Raw genomic sequence first — 23,714 nt, forward strand, 5'->3', positions numbered from 1 at the left:
AATTTATACATAAGATCTCCCTCCATGGAGAAAACCAACTGATGCTGCGCCTTATTCGCACTCAATACTGGATTCCGCGTATTAAAAACATGATTAAATCTTTCATCCACAACTGTAAAATCTGCACTATTTACAAGAAGCTGGCGCAAACTCAACTTATGGGGATCCTTCGAAAGGAGCGCAATACTTTTCCTAGGGCCTTCACCAACAGAGGGGTAGATTTCGCCGGACCATTTGACATTAAGTTACCGAGGGAGAGGGTGTCGGACCTCAAAGGGGTATGTCTGTCTCTTCGTCTGCTTTTCGACGAAAGCTATTCATCTTGAAGCAACAAACGACCTTAGTACCGGGTTTTTTCTTGCTGCCTTCGCCAGATTTTTATCTAGACGAGGATGCCCAAAAAACGGAGCTTCGCCATATTTACGATCCATTTTCAAGGCCTTTCTACGTGAAGCAAGGGATGACATAATGAACAAGTATATCCACCAAACTCTCGCATGGCATTTCCTACCCCGATAGCTCTCCACATGGGAGGCTTGCGGGAAGCAGGGGTAAAAATTTTAAAACCCATTATAAAAAAACGCGCCCGATCATAAATATACATTCGAAGAGTGTACGACTCTCTTACGCCGAATTGATGCAGGCCTCAACTCAACACCACTCAGTCCCTCATCTAGCGAACCTTCCGACATGGAGCCGCTTACTCCAGGCCACTTTCTCGTGGGTGAGCATCTGCTAGCTCCATCCAAAATCGACTGCAATGAGAATCCTACCTAAATAGTCAATCGATGAAAAAAAACTAAGGCCCTGCACTAGATATTTTGCAAAAGATGGAAATCGGGATATCTCGCCGAGATACAGAAACGGTATAAGTGGAAACATCCATAATCCAACTTAAAACCCGCGGACCTAGTGGTCATAAAGGAGGGCAACCTCCAACCCACCGAGTGAGAATCGTCAACATACACCCAGGCTCTGATAACCGTGTACGTGTTGTTGACGTCAATACAATTAAGGGACGAATTACCAGACGAATCCAGAAACTGGTACTACTTCCGCCTAACGACAAATAAAATGGACTTTAATAGTCCACATTCCTCTATACCAAATAACCTCTCCCTCAGCTCTCGTTCACCCCGAACGAGACCATTAGAACTAACGTTATTCTGAACCATTATCCCACAATTCACTCACTAACCCATGTCGAGGACACCAGAATGATAACCCAGCTCTCATTTACCCCGAACGAGGCCAACAGAATCCTGACGCAGATACACTATCTGCCACATAATACTTTTTCCAACGATTACGTGGGTGCGCCGCTGCCACAACGCAATTGTTCCAAAATAGTTTAATATCGCAAATAATCCCAAAGAAATTTATTGATATCATTATATCAGGACAAGGAAAATGAACTTTAATCGTTTTGGAGGAATATTTGACTGCTTTTCAGCCACTTTCAGATCATATTCGTGAACTCATTTCAATCCTTTTGGTTGAGATTTATGAATGATTTTCTGATACGATTATCATGTATTTATTCTTCATATTTCATGCAAAATAAGATCTTCAATGAGAAGTAAAATTTTAACAAGTAGAATACTGGTTATGCACTCAAGAAATATAATCAGAAAAGATTCAGAAAGCCGAATGAAAAATCATTAAAAATTTTTGGTCACATAACATTTGATTCAAATATGATTCCGAAAGGCGATTGAAAAATTATATTTAGTTTTGATCATCAAAGTATTCATATATTGTTATTCCCTTTGTTCAATTGTATGACCACTCATTATTTAGTCTGAAAGAGTAACCAAATTGTATTGATATGTAGACGAGTTCACAACAAACCGAAGAAAAACCTACTTGCCTATTGCGCGGTCCTAAGTCACTCACTTTTTTGATTATTATTATATTTGGCACATTGCGGCCATAACCTCGTGGGCTTACATGTATTTCCCTTTTTTTATCGGTACAGTAATTTAAAAGGAACTTCAGGAAACGAAAATTCACTTGATGTATATGCTTTAAGGCAAATCACCACAAGCTGAAATAAGTTTCCATTTTTTATTTTTATTTTTGTGTAAATATAAAAGTACCATTTGGAACCTAATTTCTCATTAAAGTTCAAGGCACCGCCACATTTAGGGCCCAAAGAAATTAAGTTATTTATAAACCAACCACGTTCCATCGAGTTTGATAAGGCTGAGTCTATGACTAGCGTGCAAGGTTTGATACTGGAACCCAAGGACCTTGATAATGGGCAACCGGTTAACTTGCGTTACGTTAAATTCCAAAATGTACAGAATATATAAATTTATGTACGTAATGATCAGTCAGGTGGAGAGGTAACACAAATTGATTACCTTGGCTTCATTGGTTCACCATTTATGACGACAAAAATGACTGATTTCAAGCGTGTTGAGGGCAAAGGGTTAAAGTCATTAATAAAGTAGCTAGTACACACACACATTAAGCAACGAGCTACTAGCAAAACCAATATGACAATTTCCAAACATAAAATTTCCAATTTCCAATTGCTTTTCTACTTGGAAAACTAAGTTTAAATGAAAACTAAAAAATTTATATCGTAAGCATACTACGGAAAAAGCGAAACTGACAGTTTAATATTTTAATCGAGTGAAAAACATTTATGAAATACTGAAAGTTGCTTTTTAATTGGTTTGCAGGGGGTGTGTTTTTACTATGCCAGAAAAGAAATTTTAAAACCACAAAGGGAAGTGCACTCTTTCCGTTCTCTACTTGCGGTATATACATGTCGCTTATACTCTAAGGGTTCAAAGATGGGTATCCCAAGCGAATTGAATGAGTGTTAAAAAAAAAGAACAAAAAAATGTTTGAATAGAATACTACTAAACGACGAGGGAAAAGGGTTTAACCCGGCCGCACGAAATAGCAGCTTGCACTGCAAACCAGACCTAATGCATATGTATTAAGATAAAGGACTAGAAGTACGCAAACATACGCATGTACGCGTTTTACTTTTCATATATTTTTGGTTTGCTACCTTCTATTTATGAACACAATAAAAGCTTAATCAATCTGATCAAATAAGTTCGATCAATACGTAGATATAGACACCAAAATACTCCTATTCCAACTGAAAACAAAAAAAAAACACAAATGCCTAACACAAAAACAAAAAAAAAAAATTGTTTGTTAAGCGCTACAAATGAATGAAAGTCCGATCGCGTATTACTGAAATAGGATTGATAAACGATACCAAGTGCTGAATAGGTGAAAAGTGTGAAGTAACTCCGCCAGCTGGTGAATCCGAGAAAACCCTTATAGATATACGCAGTGAAGACGTCTTTCAAACTAACCATTGATCCTGCATCGCATTCGCCGACTCTATAACATGGAGTTCTTTCAAATCATTATCATTATCAAGCAGCAATGGCTTACTTTGGTTGACAATTGTGGCGGTAGCATCCAACGGTGTAGGTTTTGCAGTTAAAAAAAACTAGGTTTGTAGTTATACATAAGCGTAAATATAAGCAGAGTAACAAAGGTACAGCGAATTGCAGAGTAACACGCAGATATAATAGAATATAGGATATTTTTTTAATGTTCTTCATCGGCAATGCGAACAGCCTCTTTACGTAAATCCACGATTTTATCACGCGTTAAGTTTAGATACGATTGCAAGTATATAGGAATTAGTGCAAAACGTAGCAATACGGCGAACACAACGATTAGAAAACGCATCGCTTCAAACGCCTCCACTGAAAGTAATGGCTTACCCATGCCCTCAAAATCACGCTCACACAAATATTCTCTGCTAATAAGCCTTATCCATAGTATTGTGAGGACCCCAAAACCGAGGTTTTGTACCCTCACAACATATAATTACATATACATTTCTAACATACATTTTTGTAACACAATAATTGAACTTATAATCTTGAATTTACCATTTATACATTTTTTATGAAGCACCCGAAATGTACATTTACCCCTAAGAATTATGCGCCAAAATATATATATTATGTTGTATATTGAATTTATCATTACTAAATTGGATGACAAATTATACTTGCGCACTTTTGCACGCAAGCAAAATATTTATATTTTCGCTCACATACATTTTAAATATATGATCACCCTAACCTACACTAAATATTTGGAAGAGAAGTGGATACGCACAAAACATAAAAATGCATGCGTCAACCAACCATTTGCGCATCCAGTGCACTCAACTACAAATACAAAAAACATAATAATTTGAGTGAACGGAGATCAGGAGTAAGTCGTGTTACATACATATATCTTGCATGCATTCTAAACGTTTCTCACGCTGCAGTGCATTTGACACTCTGCTTATGTCGTAAGTATGAATGTGTTTATAAAAAGCAATATCAATATAATTACGTTCCCACAGGCAGGCAAGCAAGCGAAGCGCGTGAGTTATGAGTCCGTGTTGGAAGTTGAAATAAAAATATAAGCAGAAGCTTCTTTCAATCTTCGTTTATTTTCAGAACTGACTACATTTTTGTGTTTACTTCTATTTATACCTACTAATTCTAAATATTGTTTGTTCATTGACAAGGTTTTTATTCGAAAGATGTTTACATGTTAAGTATAATGTTATCAAAATGCTTTGTTATTTATGAGACAAACAAGATTATGTTTCTTTGTTTGTTCTTTGTTTGTCATTCAATAAGTCGAAATTTACTGAATAAAGTCAATTCAATCTTGGTGCCGCTTAAATGGCACTTCCCAAATTTTATTTATTTTAATGTCATCCTACATGGCGATCCTGCCATACAGCCTGAATTAAATTGGCATCCTACAGGGCGATCCTGCCAGCTCTGCTTAATAAAAAACAGACTGCTCTTTAAAAAACGGTCTTCTAAACATATTTAACAGGACTGGTTTAGGAGTCATTTTTATACCAAGCAGGATACGCCTTACCTGAAGGGCGATCCTGCCACACTGCTGAATTAAACCGGCAGTATCCCCCGTCTGCTGCTTGATGTATAGGCAGACTTCAGATACAAAATATTTTTGGAAAAGTTTACTTTCTACAAAGGTGTTCAAGGCGTCATTTTTGCAACGGCGAATGGTATAGTCAATGCAAAGGGGCGGATCACAGCAACAGTGACAACAAGGGTGCAATTCAAATTTTAAAAATTCTTGAATACCACAAAGGAAAGAAGGAAAAATATTTTTGGTCTTTAATACGGATGGCATTCTCGTTAACTGCAACCAAAATGACCACCAATGACGCATAGCGAAGTGGAATAAACGTGGGGTAAAACCATATGCACTATCAGCTTGTTGGAGGTTCTACGTGCGCTATACAACTTGTTGAAGGATGGCCGGGATTATGTATTATTTATATTATTATGTATTTATTATCTAGGTATTTGTAAGATTATAATAGAATTTAACGGCTGCCAGTTTACGGACAAAAAGTAGATTTTTGTCAATAAATTTAAGAATTTTTTCCCCCTCTAATTTTTTTAAATGAATGATATAAGTAGTCAGGAAGAATTTGACGCAATATTCTTGCGTTGTAGCAAATTAATTGAGGAAGAAGAAAACAAATTAGAAAAAGTAGTAGGAAAAGCAATAGAAGTAAAAACAGTAGAAATAATTAAACAGGGCCCTAAGGCAATTACCATAGAAGAATATAGGCGTGTAAATCAACAACAAAAAATAGAGGTACCAAAGATTCCAAAATCAACCAAAATCAAAAGAAAGAGGAGGTAAAAGATTCAACTTAGAAAAGCGGTAGCAATCTTGTATCAGAAAATTAATTTAATTACAAACACGGAGGAAAAAAATCATTTGAAACCCGAAATAAGAAAAATCAAAGGCATATAAAGTAAGTTTATTTCTATGGAGAGTGCATTGCCTTATGACCTTGATTACGAGGCTATCAACCGCGCTGTTGATAATTTAGAATCCGAGAGTAGGAGTTGAAAGAAAGGTATTGTATCATTAAGGAAATTACAAGAAGCAGAGAAGTCATTGGTTTCGCTAAGAAATAATGGAAACTGATTGACATGCCTAGGGAACCCACCTTAGAAAATGTACTAGTACCAATACTAACCACAGGTGAAGAAATGTGGAGGTAGGAAGTTAAATTTATGGGACGAACCGACCATAACATAACCGACCGAAAGCATAAATAAATATATAAAAGAAAATTTTTTCGATTAATATTTGAAATGGGAGGTAAAGAATCCAAAGGAGAAGAGCCCAATTCTAATGTAATTAATTCCATAACAATTATTTTGGCGACCTTTATTTAATAACTCAGAGATGGTTTTGCCGGCTCGAGGTCAAATGTTGATTTTATAATAAAAACAACAAAGTTTTAATTTTGTGTTCCGATATATTTCGATTACAACCTTCGGTAATCATCTTCAAGGGAACTGTAACAAATATAACATTATTTATAATATCAACTTAAACAATTGACAATAAAATAATAACATACATTTTGTTTTACACATCGGTTCTGTTTGACGCGGAGCTTTCTACTGTCGATTTGTTAGTTATTAAATGTCTAAATATGTGGGCGGAGCCGTCAACATCTGTTTTGTAATTTAGTCGTATGTTAGGTGGTGTGTTAATTATATGCAGCATTTCCAATGTGAGGCGCTTGCTATAGTTTGACTCTTGCTGGAGAATAGTTGAATTGTTTAAATTGAGAGAGTGGCCGCTACTCGCACAGTGTGCCACTAAAGCTGTTTTATAAGTATTTGACTGTGGATTTTGTTTAAAGTCTGACTGGTGCTGTGCTAGTCTTGTTTTAATTTTGACTTCGTCGTCCCTACGTAGACGCGATCACATGATTCACCTTCCTTGCCGTTACGTGGTATTTTATACACCACATTGCTCTTTTCCGTGTGAGGTATTTTAGCTTTCGTATTGTTAAAAATAAGTTTTAATGTATTTTTCGGTTTATGAGCTATTTTATATGTATTTTTGTTGTAGCAGTCAGACTTTGCTAAACGCTCTGAAAGATTGGGAACGTAGGCTACAGACTTGAAATTTGTAGGTTTTTTTGTTTCATTTTGTTGATTGCTGTTATTTATATTTCTTATTAATGTCTTTATAAGATTGTCGGGAAAATCATTTTTCTTCAATAACGTTCTTTTTTGGTTCCTTGTGGTAACTTTTATCTGATATATCCAACATTCTTTGTACACAGCCTTTCGCTGTATTAATTATCATAGACTTCGGGTGTTTTGAATTGAAGTTAATGATTCGTCCTGATGATGTTGGTTTTTGATACCACTTTGTTTTTAATTGATTTCCGCGTTTTATCACGATGGCGTATAAATACGGTAATCTTTCATCGTTTTCAAGTTCTATTGTAAATTTAATATTATTGTCAAACAAATTTAATGCATTAAGTGTTCTTTCTACCTCATCTTCCCGAATAATTGCAAAAAAATCATCAACATATTTTGTTAGTAGCCTTGGTACACGTGGAAGTTTTTCCATTGTTCGGTTAAGTAACTCCTCCATAACTATATCCGCGATTACTGGTAATGTAGGGGATCTCATCGGCATTCCTTTAAGCTGAATGTAAATTTTATCATTAAATCTAAAATATCTGTTTTCTTCGACACAAAATCTTAAGATTTCCATAAACAAATTTTTGGGTATTTTTGTGAATTCCTGTATTTTTGTCCATTTTTCTCTTACAACCTCAAGTGTATCGGTATGCTTGGAAATAGTGACACCACGTCAAAAGAAATTAATTTCTCATCATCGCAAATTAAAGTATTGTTCACTCTTTCTTTAAACTCAACTGTGTTCTTTATATTATAAATAGATTTCATCGTTATGTTTTTTAATATTTTCACAATATATTGTCCATATGAGGGCGACCCGATAGCGGAGCATATCGGTCTTAATGGTGTACCTTCTTTGTGCAATTTTGGGAGTCCATAAATCCTTGGTGGTAGTACTGAGGGTATATTTTTCTGCCTTTGAAATAAATCCCATTTTAAAAAGTTTGTCGACTAGCATGTTGTTTTTGTTTTGTAGTCTCGTAGTTGGATCTTGTCTTTGAATCCTGTATGTCGATAAATCATTTAATATTTCTGTCATTTTATTATTGTAATCATCTTCTAACATTGCTACTGTTTTGTTACCTTTGTCACTCGTCAAAATTTTAATGTTTTCATTTTTCCTCTGAAATTTCCGCGTTTTTTTCCACTGTGTCTGTTATTGTACTATCCATTGCACTTAGCCTGTTTCTTGTTGTGTGATCTTTAATCAGTAAAGAGATTTTGGTTCGCGCCTCTTCCTGTTCTTCTTTCTCTTTAAGATTCTGTACGAGACTCTCTCCATCCGCAATGTATTGGAACATTGGAAAATCATTTTTTTATTGGTAATCCAAACTTTGGACCCTTTGCCAAGAGCGCTCTATATCTTGAGGGAAATCAACATTAGTTTTGTTGACAAACCAATCTGCCTGTTGGTTGTTATTGGTAAATATATTGTTTCGCTTGTTTCGAAGTTTCTCGTGTTTAGATAATTGCCGCGCTTTTAATGTTGTTGTTAGTTTGTTTTCTATATTCTTCTCCCGTTCCATAAATTCATGTAAATCCTCAGCGCTCAGCTGTTTCTTTAGGTTTGTTGTTATTTCTTCTGTTCTTTCTTTTAACCTTTTCAATATGTTATTTTTTTGTTTTATAAGTAAGTTTAATATTTTTGTGTGATAATAGTGTGTGTGTCTGTGTAAACATCTATCTATGTCTGGAAAAATGTCACTGTCAAATACAAATAATTTTTCACATTTGCTAGAATTTTTAATAAAGCTAGGAATAAGTTTGGTTTTTCTACACTTTAAAAGGAACTTTATGCTGGACTTCTGTTTAACAATTTTCTTAGATGTATATTGATACTTGTTGATTTTTTTCTTACAGTTGTCATAGTTTTCTTTGATTTTCGCATACCCTATTATTGTTGTTGTATGCATACGGTGTGCCTTCCGTTTTCGTAACATAATAATTATTTTGGCGACCTTTATTTAATAACTCAGAGATGGTTTTGCCGGCTCGAGGTCAAATGTTGATTTTATAATAAAAACAACAAAATTTAATTTTGTGTTCCGATATATTTCGAGTACAACCTTCGGTAATTATCTTCAAGGGAACTATAACAAATATAACAAATATAACATTATTTATAATATAACTTAAACTATTGACAATAAAATAATAACATACATTTTGTTTTACACGTCCGTTCTGTTTGTCGCGGAGCTATCTACTGTCGATTTGTTAGTTAATAAATGTCTAAATATGTGGGCGGAGCCGTCAACATCTGTTTTGTAATTTAGTCGTATGTTAGGTGGTGTGTTAATTATATGCAGCATTTCCAATGTGAGGCGCTTGCTATAGTTTGACTCTTGCTGGAGAATAGTTGCATTGTTTAAATTGGGAGAGTGGCCGCTACTCGCACAATGGGCCATTAACCAAATACTTATAAAACAGCTTTAATGGCCCACTATGCGAGTAGCGGCCACTCTCCCAATTTAAACAATGCAACTATTCTCCAGCAAGAGTCAAACTATAGCAAGCGCCTCACATTGGAAATGCTGCATATAATTAACACACCGCCTAACATACGACTAAATTACAAAACAGATGTTGACGGCTCCGCCCACATATTTAGACTTTTATTAACTAACAAATCGACAGAAGAAAGCTCCGCGTCAAAACGAACGGAAATGTAAAACAAAATGTATGTTATTATTTTATTGTCAATAGTTCAAGTTGATATTATAAATAATGTTATATTTGTTATATTTGTTATTGTTCCCTTGAAGATGATTACCGAAGGTTGTAATCGAAATATATCGGAACACAAAATTAAAACTTTGTTGTTTTTATTATAAAATCAACATTTGACCTCGAGCCGGCAAAACCATCTCTGTGTAATTAATTCCATTCAGGTCGTTGACCATAGTGAGGCATTAGAATTTATCAAAATCTTGTTGATAATATTAACAATTTGCACTTGACTAAATTTGTTTCTCAAATTATACTCAGCTCATAATAAATTTTTAAAGAAAAAATACATGAGCCGAGAAGATGGTCTAGACAAAGTCTAATTCTAAGGGACAAATATATACCTCAATGGACAAATGGGAAACCATTCTGAACACGCTTGTGGAAGAGAAGACCTTGGCGGAAAAATCTTATAAGTGTATTAACAAAAATACAAACATACTAAGATTTACTGTGTTGAAACACCTCACGACAATATTACAGTCGTTGAACAATATAGGAAAAATCATACAAAGGGTATATAGCAATTTAACCGCTAAACATCAGCTAGAAGCACAACAAATTGTTTCCAGTGTCAGGGATATATTGGTATCCCCACCGAGTAGATACAAATTTGAGGCATTGGTCCCAACTTCATTTGAAAAAGAAATAGAAATAAAGTTTGCTGTCCTATTGCCAGAGACTCAACCCAATTTAGGGGAAGCCCTAAAAATTTAAATTACTGATAAAGATTCGCAAACAGAAAGCGAAAAAATGCCACAAAAAATAGTCGAATTTTTAAAGATTGCTTCGGCAGTTCTGCCAGAATTCGATGGTAAAGCTGAGAATTTGAATAGCTTTTTGGATTCTTTGGACATCGTAGAACAAATTAAGGGACCCATGAAGCTGTAGCGGTTTCGATGATAAAAAACCAAGCTGAAAGGAACAGCCAGAAATCTGTTAAGCACTGAAAGCTCAATTGAAGCGATAAAACAAAAATTAAAAACAGCAACTAAAGGTGAATCAGTTGAAGTTTTGACAGCAAAGCTCCTGAACATCCAACAACGCAGTAAAACGGCAAACCAATACACTGCTGAAATTGAAAGGCTCACAAAATCGTTGGAAGGCGCTTACATACGGACGAACACCAGTGTTAGCAACCAATTATGCTACACAATCAGCTGTGAAAGCTATGCGAAAAAACTGCTCCAACGACAAGGTAAAAACAATTATGCATACTGGAACGTTCACAACAATGAACGAAGCCATATCAAAATTTACTAACAGTTGCACAGAAGTAACTGGAAATCCAAATTCAATACTACATATTCGCCAACAAAATCAATTCCGAGTTAACTTCTGCAGGAGTTACCAAAACAATAATTATAGAGGAAATTATAAACGTTCTTCAATTCCTATAACAATAATAATAATAACAGACAAAATAACAAAAGATCTAGTCGAAATTTCGGATCGCGAGGAAATACCCGCAATAACACCAGAAATGTCCGAAATGTTACACAACAGGAAAACGAACAAACTCCACCTCAATTAATAAAAAATTATATATTTTCAATTTACACCTTAATAGCTACATATCTTCCAGAACAACTCTGAATGATTCCATATCAACCCACATAATCGATACGAGAGCGGATATTTCAATAATAAAAAAGGGTTAAATTGACAGTAATGTCACGATAAATCATTCTCAAAAAACAGATGAAAGAAGATTTGGTCAAGGTATAACAAGCACTATTGGCACGGTTAAAGAGGACTTAAAAGATGATTATCTATTAATTAGACACAAATTTCACGTAGTAGAAGACAATTTCCCAATCCCATGCGATGGAATATTAGGATTAGATTTCATTAAAAATATAATTGCAGTTTGGATTATCAAACAGAAGGAGACACTCTAATATTGAGACCATATGACTACCCAGAAAACATGATAATCCAGACGACTAACAAACCAACAATTAATAGTATTTCAATTCCTGCACGATCAGAAGTAGTTAGACAAATTCAAATTAAAAACAAGTAAGGACGGGACTGTCTTCGGCTATGCCGAAGACTTCATACCTTTCATGAATGGGGCTGAACAATAATCTTATCCCGTTCGTAATCTCCGAATAATCGGATGTATAAGATAAGAAATATCTAGTGAACAGATGTACATACCTAAACGATTTTTAAGATAAATATAAAATAAAAAATAGGTAGGTACTTTGTGTGAGGATGTAAAGTTTCAGGTTTTTTGTGGTCTGCGTGTAAAAACTATGACTACGAATCACGTATTTCAACAATATATGACGTAAACGTAACTATTTTATGAAATAATTGTTTTTGCTTTTATCGGCCTGTTGATAAATGATTCAAGGTTCGATTCGAGCTCAAGGCCAGAACAATAATTTTTTTCTAATGATAATTATTGTTATTTTTTAATTTTTCTAAATTTCAAAAATTGTATTTTTTTGTTTTTGGAATAGTAAGTAGAAAATTTTTCAGACAACCTGCCATAGCTGCGCAGATAGATCCATTTCGAAGGGTGCTAAGCGTACTGATGATGAAGGCTTAGCACCCTTCGAAATGGATCTATCTGCGCAGCTATGGCAGGTTGTCTGAAAAATTTTCTACTTACTATTCCAAAAACAAAAAAATACAATTTTTCAAATTTAGAAAAATTAAAAAATAACAATAATTATCATTAGAAAAAAATTATTGTTCTGGCCTTGAGCTCGAATCGAACCTTGAATATTTTATGAAATGTTTTGAATTTTGAAGCTTCTAGCCGTAAAAAAGGGGCAAAAAATACAGTTTATATGGGGTATATAATATATGTACCACCGGTCTCTATGATTTTTTCAGACAACAATATATGCTATATACGTAAGCATTTGGTGAAATTTGAAGCTTCTAGCTGTTAAAACGGGGCAGAAATTGCGCAAAGTTTCTTATCTGAACAATCGGTTGTATGAGATATATACTATATATACCACCGATCTCAATGATTTTTTCAGACAACAATATATACTATACACGTAAGCATTTGGTGAAATTTGAAGCTTCTAGCTGTTAAAATGGGGAAGAAATTGCACAAAGTTTCCTATCTGAACAATCGGTTGTATGAGATTATATATACCACCGGTCTCTATGATTTTTTCAGACAACAATATATGCTATACACGTAAACATTTGGTAAAATTTGAACATATCTAAACGATTTTTAAGATAAATATAAAATAAAAAATAGGTAGGTACTTTGTGTGAGGATTCAAAGCTTCACGTTTTTTGTAGTCTGCATGTAAAAACTACGACTACGAATCACGTATTTCAAAAATATATGAAGTAAACGTAACTATTTTATGAAACTTGATGAATTTTGAAGCTTCTATCCATAAAAAAAGGGCAAAAATGACAGTTTGTATGAAGTATATAATATATATACCACCGATCTCTATGATTTTTTCAGACAACAATATATGCTATATAAGTAAGCATTTGGTGAAATTTGAAGCTTCTATCTGTTAAAACGGGGCAGAAATTGCGCAAAGTTTCTTATCTGAACCATCGGTTGTATGAGATATATACTATGTATACACCCGATCTCAATGATTTTTTCAGACAACAATATATGCTATACACGTAAGCATTTGGTGAAATTTGAAGCTTCTAGCTGTTTTAAATTGGGCCGATATCGCAAAAAAAAAAATATATATACTATATATACCATCATATATATATTATATATATCACCGATCTCTATGATTTTTTGATACAACAATACATACTATATGCGTAAGCAATCGGTGAAATTTGAAGCTTATAGCTGTTAAAATGGGGTAGAAATTGCGAAAAGTTTCTTATCTGAACAATCGGTTGTATGAGATATATAGTATATATACAACTGATCTCTATGATTTTTTCAGACAACAATATATGCCATATACGTAAGCGTTCGGTGAAATTTGAAGCTTCTAGCTGTTAAAATGGGGCAGTAATTACGAAAAGTTTCTTATCTGAACAATCGGTTGTGGGGGATATATACTATATATACAACCGATCTCATCATTTTTTTCAGGCAACAATATGTGCAATATTACAAAAATCCTCTTTTTTCTGAAAAATCGGTTGTATGGAGGATATATGCTATAGTGGTCCGATCCGGCCGGTTCCGTCTAATCGGACACCCAAATACACCTGCTCACCAAATTTTATCAAGATATCTCAAAAATTGAGGGACTAGTTTGCATACAAACAGACAGACGGACAGACAGACAGACGGACATGGCTAAATCAACTCAGCTCTTCATTCTGATTATTTCGGTATACTTAGTGGTGGGTCTATCTATTTTCCTTTAAGGACTTACAATTTTGGGTTTCGTGACGAAATTAATATACCATTTCATTTTCATGAAAGGTATAATAACATTTCAGATTTACTAATTCCACAACAAGAATTGTCTGAAGTTATTTTTATTGCAAACACACTAGCAAATTCACAACAAACATTTGTTCGAATTATAAATACAACAAATAAAAATGCAACACTTCAAGATTTTAATATACGTACAGAAAACTTGAATGATTATACAATAGTGTCTAAGCTTTGGGCAATTGAGGGCGAGCAGTTTAATAAGAGTTATAAATGAGTAATTTTATGTGCTTGTAAGCGTATGAGTCGTGGCACAGTGGCTGACGTACGCGACCAAACGCCCGGGGTTGCGGGTTCAACTCCCACCAAGCATTCCTTTTTTTTTAATTTATAAATTATTATTATTAATGGACTGTATTGAGTTTATGGGGTTTTGCTTTAATGTATTCCATTTATTGAGTTGGGTAGTTTTAGTGTTATTGGTGTATTTAAGTCATGGGAGGATGCATAGCATCAGTACACCTTTATTTATTTATTTGTGTTTATTTTAAGGGATTCAGTTTATTAAGTTGGGTAGTTTTAGTGTTATTGGTGTGTTTAAGTCATGGGAGGATGCATATCATCAGTACACCTTTTATTTATTTAATTTGGGGGCGAGCACTGGGGGCTCTGAGGCTTCGCTCTACTGAGCCACCTCATCCTCTATTTGAAGAACCCTTTAAAATGTGATATGGAGGCGAGCACGGGACGGCTCTGAGGTATTGGCACCCAATTTTCTACAAGAAAACCCTCTATTTATTTAATTTGGGGCGAGCGTTGCGCACTCTGAGGTTTCGCTCTAATGAGCCACCTCATCTTCTATTTAAAGAACCCCTTAAAAGTGTGATATGGAGGCGAGCACTGGGCTCTGATGTATTAGCACACCATCCGAAGAACCTCGCTTTTAATTAAAAAACTCAAACTATGTCTTTAGAATATTTCACTAACCAGTTGAGAATTACAAGCACACTCAATGGCTACTGAAACAAACGAACGAAAAATGTTCATAGTTTAAGTCGCTTAAACAAATAGTTAAAAATAATAAACTCGAAAATGCGACCAGTTAGAAAGTTTAAATAAAAATTTTCCAAACTTTGCAATAAATCACTTAAAGCATTATGTGCAGAATTCATTGACACTTTTACAATGGAAACATTATCAATTACCACTACTAATTTTTACAAACAAAAACTTCATATGAAAAAAAAATAACCCAGTCTACGTAAAAAATTATAGAATATCAGGAGCTCATAAGAGTGAAATTAATAAACAAGTTAATAAATTAATTAAAGATGACATAATAGAAATTTCAATTTCAGAATTTAATAGTCTAATTTTATTAGTACCGAAAAAATCACTCCCGAATAACCAAGAAAAAAATGGAGAATGCTTGTAGATTACAGACAGGTAAATAAAAAATTAACCGCAGATAAATTCCCTTTACCAAGAATTGATGACAATTAGGAAGAGCTTAATATTTTTCATGCCTAGATTTAACGTCTGGACTTCACCAGATTGAACTCAGCGAGGAATCGAGAGATATCACATCCTTTACAGGAGATACACTCTAAAAACAGCATGTAATTTTACCCAAGAAATAATTTGAACTTTCAACAAAAAAGTGCGTACTAAAGCGCAAAAAAATCTTAAAATTTACTCTCAAACTCTTTTTGTGTAGTATTGCGGTTCCTATGATAACAAGTATACATATTAAAGGAATTTCGAACATTTAATTTGTAAATTTCATCGAATTTGCCCATGCAAAATGTAAAGTTCAACAAGTGTGTTTACACGTACACAGCCAATGTTTCAAAGTAAGAATTTATTGCGTACAATTGCTTGCAATGTTTCGTTTAACACACAAAATCGTTCAAACAACGCACGATCATGCACGAAAGACATTCGTAATGAACTTACTTACTTACTTAATTGGCGCTTAACCGTCTAAACGGTTATGGCCGTCCAACAAGGCGCGCCAGTCGCTCCTTCGCTCCGCCAACCGGCGCCAATTGGTCACACCAAGGGAGTTTAAATCGTTTTCCACCTGGTCCTTCCAACGGAGTGGGGGCCGCCCTCTACCTCTCCTTCCATAGGCGGGTTCCGATAGAAACACTTTCTTGGCCGGAACATCATCTTTCATTCGCATAACATGGCCTAGCCAGCGCAGCCGCTGCGTTTTAATTCGCTGGACTATGTTGATGTCTGCGTATAGCTCGTACAGCTCATCATTAAATCTTCTTCGGTACTCGCCATCGCTAACGCGTAGATGTCCATAAATCTTTCGAAGAACTTTTCTCTCGAACACTCCCAAAGCCGCTTCATCTGCTGTTGTCATGGTCCATGCTTCTGCCCCATATAGCAGGACGGGTACGATAAGTGACTTGTAGAGTATGATTTTCGTTCGCCGAGAGAGGACTTTACTTTTCAATTGCCTACCTAGTCCAAAGTAGCATTTATTGGCAAGATTGATTCTTCGCTGGATTTCAGTGCTGATGTTGTTGCTAATGTTGATGCTGGTTCCCAAATAAACGAAGTCTTTTACTATTTCGAAATTATGGCTGCCAACAGTAGCGTGGTTGCCAAGGCGCATATGCGCTGACTCTTTGCTCGATGACAGCAGGTACTTCGTTTTGTCCTCATTCACCATCAAGCCCATCTTTACCGCTTCTTTTTCCAGCTTGGAGTAAGCAGAACTAACAGCGCGGGTGTTTAGGCCGATGATATCAATGTCATCAGCATATGCCAGTAATTGCACGCTTTTATAGTATATTGTTCCAGTGCGGTTAAGTTCTGCAGCTAGTATAATTTTCTCCAGCATCAAATTAAAGAAATCGCACGATAGGGGGTCACCCTGTCTGAAACCTCGTTTAGTTTCGAACGGCTCGGAGAGGTCCTTCCCAATTCTGACTGAGCTGATGGTGTTGCTCAAAGTCATTTTGCACAGCCGGAATATAGGCAGCTCCTTTTCGTGCTGTCGAAGGCGGCTTTAAAGTCGACGAAGAGGTGATGTGTGTCGATTCTCTTTTCACGGGTTTTTTCCAAGATTTGGCGCATTGTGAAAATCTGGTCGATGTTAGATTTACCAGGTCTGAAGCCGCACTGATAAGGTCCAATCAGCCGGTTCACGGTGGGCTTCAATCTTTCGCACAATACACTTGAAAGGACCTTATATGCGATATTAAGAAGGCTGATTCCACGATAGTTGGTGCATTTTGCAGTATCCCCCTTCTTGTGGACTGGGCAAAGGACACTTAGATTCCAACCGTCGGGCATGCTTTCGTCCGCCCATATTTTGCTAAGAAGCTGCTGCATGCGCCTTACCAACTCCTCGCCGCCGAACTTGAATAGCTCCGCAGGCAATCCATCAGCGCCCACGGCCTTGTTGTTTTTCAATCTGGTTATTGCTATACTAACTTCGTCATAATCGGGCGGGGGGACAAATATTCCATCATCATCGATTGCGGGATCGGGTTCTTCATCTCTACGCGGTGAATTGCTGCCTCCATTTAGGAGAGCAGAGAAGTGTTCCCTCCATAATCTAAGCACTCTCTGGACATCAGTTACAAGGTCGCCGTTTTCATTCCTACAGGAGTTTGCCCCGGTCTTAAAACCTTCCGTCTGTCGCCGTATTTTTTGGTAGAATTTTCGGGCGTTATTCCTGGTGGCTAGCAGCTCAAGCTCCTCGCACTCACGCCTTTCTGCTTCTGCTTTTTTCTTCCTGAAAAGGCGTCTCGCTTCCCTTTTCAACTCACGATAGCGTTCACACACTCCTCTTGTTGCGCTCGCTTTTAACGTAGCCCTGTAGGCAGCGTCTTTGCTTTCGGTTGCAACGCGGGATTCTTTATCATACCAATTATTTTTTCGTGGCCGCCGGTAACCAATTTTTTCCTCGGCGGCAGTATGAAGTGCTTTGGAGATATGCTCCCACTGCTCCTGTATTCCTTCAGGATGAGTTGTGCCCTCAGAGAGCAGGTGTGAGAGTTGAGTTGCGAAATCATTGGCAGTCTGTTGTGATTGAAGCTTTTCGACGTCTAGCTTTCCTTGTGTTTTTTGTTCCTTGTTTTTAGCCGCGTTGAGGCGGGTGCGTATTTTGGCTGCAACGAGATAATGGTCCGAATCGATGTTAGGTCCTCGGATCGTTCGCACATCTAAAACACTGGAGGCATGCCGTCCGTCTATCACAACGTGATCGATCTGATTGCGAGTATTTCGATCAGGAGACAGCCATGTAGCTTGATGTAACTTTTTATGCATGAACCTCGTGCTTGATATGACCATGTTTCGAGCACCGGCAAAGTCAATCAGCCTCAGTCCGTTAGGAGAAGTTTCATTGTGTAGGCTGAACTTTCCGACTGTAGGGCCAAAAACACCTTCTTTGCCCACCCTGGCGTTAAAGTCGCCAAGCACGACTTTTATATCATGACGGGGGCAGCGCTCGTATGTGCGTTCTAATTGTTCATAAAAAGTGTCTTTCACCTCATCGTCTTTCTCCTCTGTCGGCGCATGGGCGCAGATGAATGATATATTAAAAAATTTTGCTTTTATTCGAATAGCGGCGAGACGCTCGTCCACAGGCGTGAGCGCCAGCACTTGGCGACAAAGTCTCTCTCCCACCACGAATCCGACGCCGAAGCTGCGCTTATTCGCATGGCCACTCCAATATATGTCACAATTTTTGATCTTCTTTCTTCCTTGCTTCGTCCAACGCATTTCTTGGATGGCGGTGATGTCAGATTTTGCTTTGACGAGGACATCAACCAGCCGGGCATCTGCACCAATCCCATTCAGGGAGCGGATGTTCCAGGTGCATGCCCTCAATTCATTGTCCTTCAAACGTTTGCCATGGTCGTCATCAATAGAGAGTGTATTTATCCGAGGCTTGTTGTTATATTTCATTGGAGTATGGTTTTACGTGGCGGGTCCCAAGCCCAGCGCACAACCCGCTCAGCGGGGGTGAAAATATTACTTGGCACGTTTATATAGCGAGCCGCTTGCTCCAAGACAGACGCCCGCTTGCAGCCGCACCTAGAGGTGTACAGACGCTGCCGATGAAATCTCCCCCGGCTAGCCCTTAAACCGATTATGTCAGAGTGGCCTAGCCAGGTTGTCGCCTTCTCACATTAGCTCACCGCTAAACGGGTGTTTAGCGGCTACCCAGAGGATACTTGGCCGCAAGCGACCGGCAGTAGTGAGCTGCTTGAACCGCATGCAAAAGAATCGCTCTGGCCATTCCCAGGTGAATGGCGGTCAGAAGCTTTCCCCACTTTCGTGGACTTCTACACACGGCCCCACCCTCCCTTCGTAATGAACGCTTGTGGATTAAAAGACGTAAATAGTGGTTGTGCAGTGAGCTAATTAATATTTAATAATATTTGGTGCACAAAAGTGATTATTATTGTTTATTAATAATATTTATAAGCGCAGTGTAGTGTAAACAGCCAACAATTTAAGACCAAATATTTAAATCAGCTACCCTGTAACAAAAATAGTCTTAATGTTCAGCAACACATAAAAAGCATTTTTCATTCTTGCTGACATAGCCATTCACACGATTTAATACAGGTGTGTGTACAGCACACAACCAAACAAAATTTGCACTCAAGTTAATTTGCGAACGTTGCATTTCCTACAGAAGTCACAAGTCAACACAGGTGTGTAGGTACATATTTTGTATCAAGTTGTATGTAGGTATGTAAGTATGTATGCCTAAGGTAAATATATATGTAAGTATGCATGCTTAAATGTAAGTATGTATGTAAGAATATGTTACAATAATTTAGTATAAATAAGCTGACAACATTTTAATAAAAGAGCAATTAAGCATTGAGATTTGATCACTCACAGTCACACGCAATCTATTTCATTTCAAACCTTTTACATGGCGATCCTGCCTATGATTCTTCTGGCTGATTTTTCAGCCTAATTTCATAGCTGGCAAGGACTTTACTGGCTGATTACAGCCTAAGCTTTATAAAACGAACAAAGAGTGAAGCTATAAAACGAGTTTTTTACTCTAAATTTTATCCTGGAAGAAGAAAAGCAAAAAGTAGCGGATCAAACGAAATCTACTGAAAGCTAATTTGAATAAATTTGGAGCACTCAAAAATGACGCCATTTAGCAATTTTTATGATAATCTATTGGCTTTATAATCGAACTCATGCAGTGGATATGACCAATTCGGAGCACTCAAAAATTACGCCATTTAGCAATTTTTATGATAATTTACGGGCTTTATAATCGAAATGATGCAGGAGCAGTGGATATGACCAGTAAAAATATTGATATTACCCTGGAAGGAACAAAATAACCACATTCGGAATAAACAACAAGACTGGCATCATAATAAGTATAAATATAATAAATATAATTACCTTAATTTTGAAATAGTTTTAACATTTTAGACATAATTTCTAAGCAGGAAAAATATTCGGGCAACCTAACGGCAGCTTATTGACAAGCAAAAATTTAAATTTCTGCTGTAAAAACCTTTTTTTTTTTTTGCTAAATTTTAAATATGTTCTATGAAGAGGACATACAAAGTCAAAGCCAATTTGATCAAATTTTTGAAAGATTAGTTAACTAAATCTGAAGTTCCAAGAAAGTGAAAAGAAAACACCTAAAATACCCAAGCAAGGCCCTAAGCCAATAACAATCGAGGAATATAGACAGAGAAATAGGATTCAAAAAATTGAGGAACTTAAAGTTCCAAAACCGATAAAATTGAAAAAAAAAAGAGGAGGAAAGCAATTTGCCATTCGAAAAACAATAGCCAAGATTTATGAACAAATTAATTGAAGCACAAATCAGGCAGAAAAAATTTAACTAAAACAAGAAATCAAGGAATTAATGAAAAATAATTATCAAAATAAAAACCAAACCCAGCAATGTAAACATTAGGGTGTTGAAAAAAAAAATAAATAAAATACAATTTTGTAAAACTATTGATTTTAAAATTATGGAAAAATCAAGAAAAGTTAAAAGTTATGTAAAAGGCCCACTTGAGGACCTTAAAAATGAAATTAAAATTGTAGATGAGGAAAAAACTCTAGTGTGGTTGAAAAAATGGTGGAAAGTTATTGATATGCCCGGGAACCAACAATATGGAATGTAAGAAACTCACCAGCAACAACACCCGAAGAATAGTATAGGTACGAAGTCAAATTTATGGGAAGAACAGATTAATATATTGAAAAAAAAGAAAATTTTTTTTAATAAAAGAAAAAAAACAAAAAAAAAATTTTTTTACGATGGGAAGCCAAGAATCAAAAATAGAAAAACCCATGGCAAACGTTGTAAACTCAGTCCAAGTAGTAGATCATACTGGGGCACTAGATACTACCAAAATCATGCTTCTAATAATCTGCGTAGTCAGTTGCATCACTTTGTTTCTGAATCTCTACTCAATCCATAATAAATTCCTAAAAAAAGCGATATCCAGCCGCGCAGACGGTTTAAATAAGGTTTAACTAAATTTTAACTACCATCCCCAATGGGCAAATGGGAAGATATCGTTAAACTAATTATAGAAGAAAAAACGATAGGAGAAAAATCTTACAAATGTATTAATAACAAGTAAGGAAGGCTAAGTTCGGGTGTAACCGAACATTACGTACTCAGTTGAGAGCTATGGAGAAATAATAAGGGAAAATCACCATGTAGGAAAATGAACATTGGGTAACCCTGGAATGTGTTTGTATGACATGTGTATCAAATGGAAGGTGTTAAAGAGTATTTTAAGAGGGAGTGGGTAATAGTTCTATAGGTGAACGCCATTTAGGGATATCGCCATAAAGGTGGACCAGGGCTGACCCTAGAATTTGTTTGTAGGATATGGGTATCAAATGAAAAGTTTTAATGAGTATTTTAAAAGGGCGTGGGTATCAAATTAAAGGTGTTGATGAGTATTTTAAAAATTTCTATAGGTGGACGCCTTTTCGAGATATCGCCATAAAAGTTGACCAGGGGTGACTCTATAATGTGTTTGTACGATGTGGGTATCAAATTAAAGGTATTAATGAGGGTTTTAAAAGGGAGTGGTGGTAGTTGTATATGTTAAGGTGTTTTCGAGATATCGACCAAATTGTGGACCAGAGTGGCCCAGAACATCATCTGTCGGGTACCGCTAATTTATTTATATATGTAATACCACGAACGGTATTCCTGCCAAGATTCAAAGCCCTTGATTTCGCCCTACAGAACTTTCCATTTACTTCTACTTAATATGGTAGGTGTCGCACCCATTTTACAAAGTTTTTTTCTAAAGTTATATTTTGCGTCAATAAACCAATCAAAACCTGGCTAGGCCACTCTGACATAATCGGTTTAAGGGCTAGCCGGGGGAGATTTCATCTGCAGCGTCTGTACACCTCTAGGTGCGGCTGCAAGCGGGCGTCTGTCTTGGAGCAAGCGGCTCGCTATATAAACGTGCCAAGTAATATTTTCACCCCCGCTGAGCGGGTTGTGCGCTGGGCTTGGGACCCGCCACGTAAAACCATACTCCAATGAAATATAACAACAAGCCTCGGATAAATACACTCTCTATTGATGACGACCATGGCAAACGTTTGAAGGACAATGAATTGAGGGCATGCACCTGGAACGTCCGCTCCCTGAATGGGATTGGTGCAGATGCCCGGCTGGTTGATGCCCTCGTCAAAGCAAAATCTGACATCACCGCCATCCAAGAAATGCGTTGGACGAAGCAAGGAAGAAAGAAGATCAAAAATTGTGACATATATTGGAGTGGCCATGCGAATAAGCGCAGTTTCGGCGTCGGATTCGTGGTGGGAGAGAGACTTTGTCGCCAAGTGCTGGCGTTCACGCCTGTGGACGAGCGTCTCGCCGCTATTCGAATAAAAGCAAAATTTTTTAATATATCATTCATCTGCGCCCATGCGCCGACAGAGGAGAAAGACGATGAGGTGAAAGACACTTTTTATGAACAATTATAACGCACATACGAGCGCTGCCCCCGTCATGATATAAAAGTCGTGCTTGGCGACTTTAACGCCAGGGTGGGCAAAGAAGGTGTTTTTGGCCCTACAGTCGGAAAGTTCAGCCTACACAATGAAACTTCTCCTAACGGACTGAGGCTGATTGACTTTGCCGGTGCTCGAAACATGGTCATATCAAGCACGAGGTTCATGCATAAAAAGATACATCAAGCTACATGGCTGTCTCCTGATCGAAATACTCGCAATCAGATCGATCACGTTGTGATAGACGGACGGCATGCCTCCAGTGTTTTAGATGTGCGAACGATCCGAGGACCTAACATCGATTCGGACCATTATCTCGTTGCAGCCAAAATACGCACCCGCCTCAACGCGGCTAAAAACAAGGAACAAAAAACACAAGGAAAGCTAGACGTCGAAAAGCTTCAATCACAACAGACTGCCAATGATTTCGCAACTCGACTCTCACACCTGCTCTCTGAGGGCACAACTCATCCTGAAGGAATACAGGAGCAGTGGGAGCATATCTCCAAAGCACTTCATACTGCCACCGAGGAAAAAATTGGTTACCGGCGGCCACG

General features: G+C 36.9%; 1 pseudogene; it reads right to left on the bottom strand.

Annotated features, from left to right (window-relative positions):
• Nucleotides 1–2,027: 2,027 nt before the first annotated feature.
• LOC137235355 (transmembrane protein 161B-like) overlaps nt 2,028–23,714 on the bottom strand; it is a 100,335-nt pseudogene continuing 78,648 nt past the window's right edge.

Source organism: Eurosta solidaginis, chromosome X, assembly GCF_040869045.1.
Source record: "Eurosta solidaginis isolate ZX-2024a chromosome X, ASM4086904v1, whole genome shotgun sequence".
Classification (NCBI taxonomy): domain Eukaryota; kingdom Metazoa; phylum Arthropoda; class Insecta; order Diptera; family Tephritidae; genus Eurosta; species Eurosta solidaginis.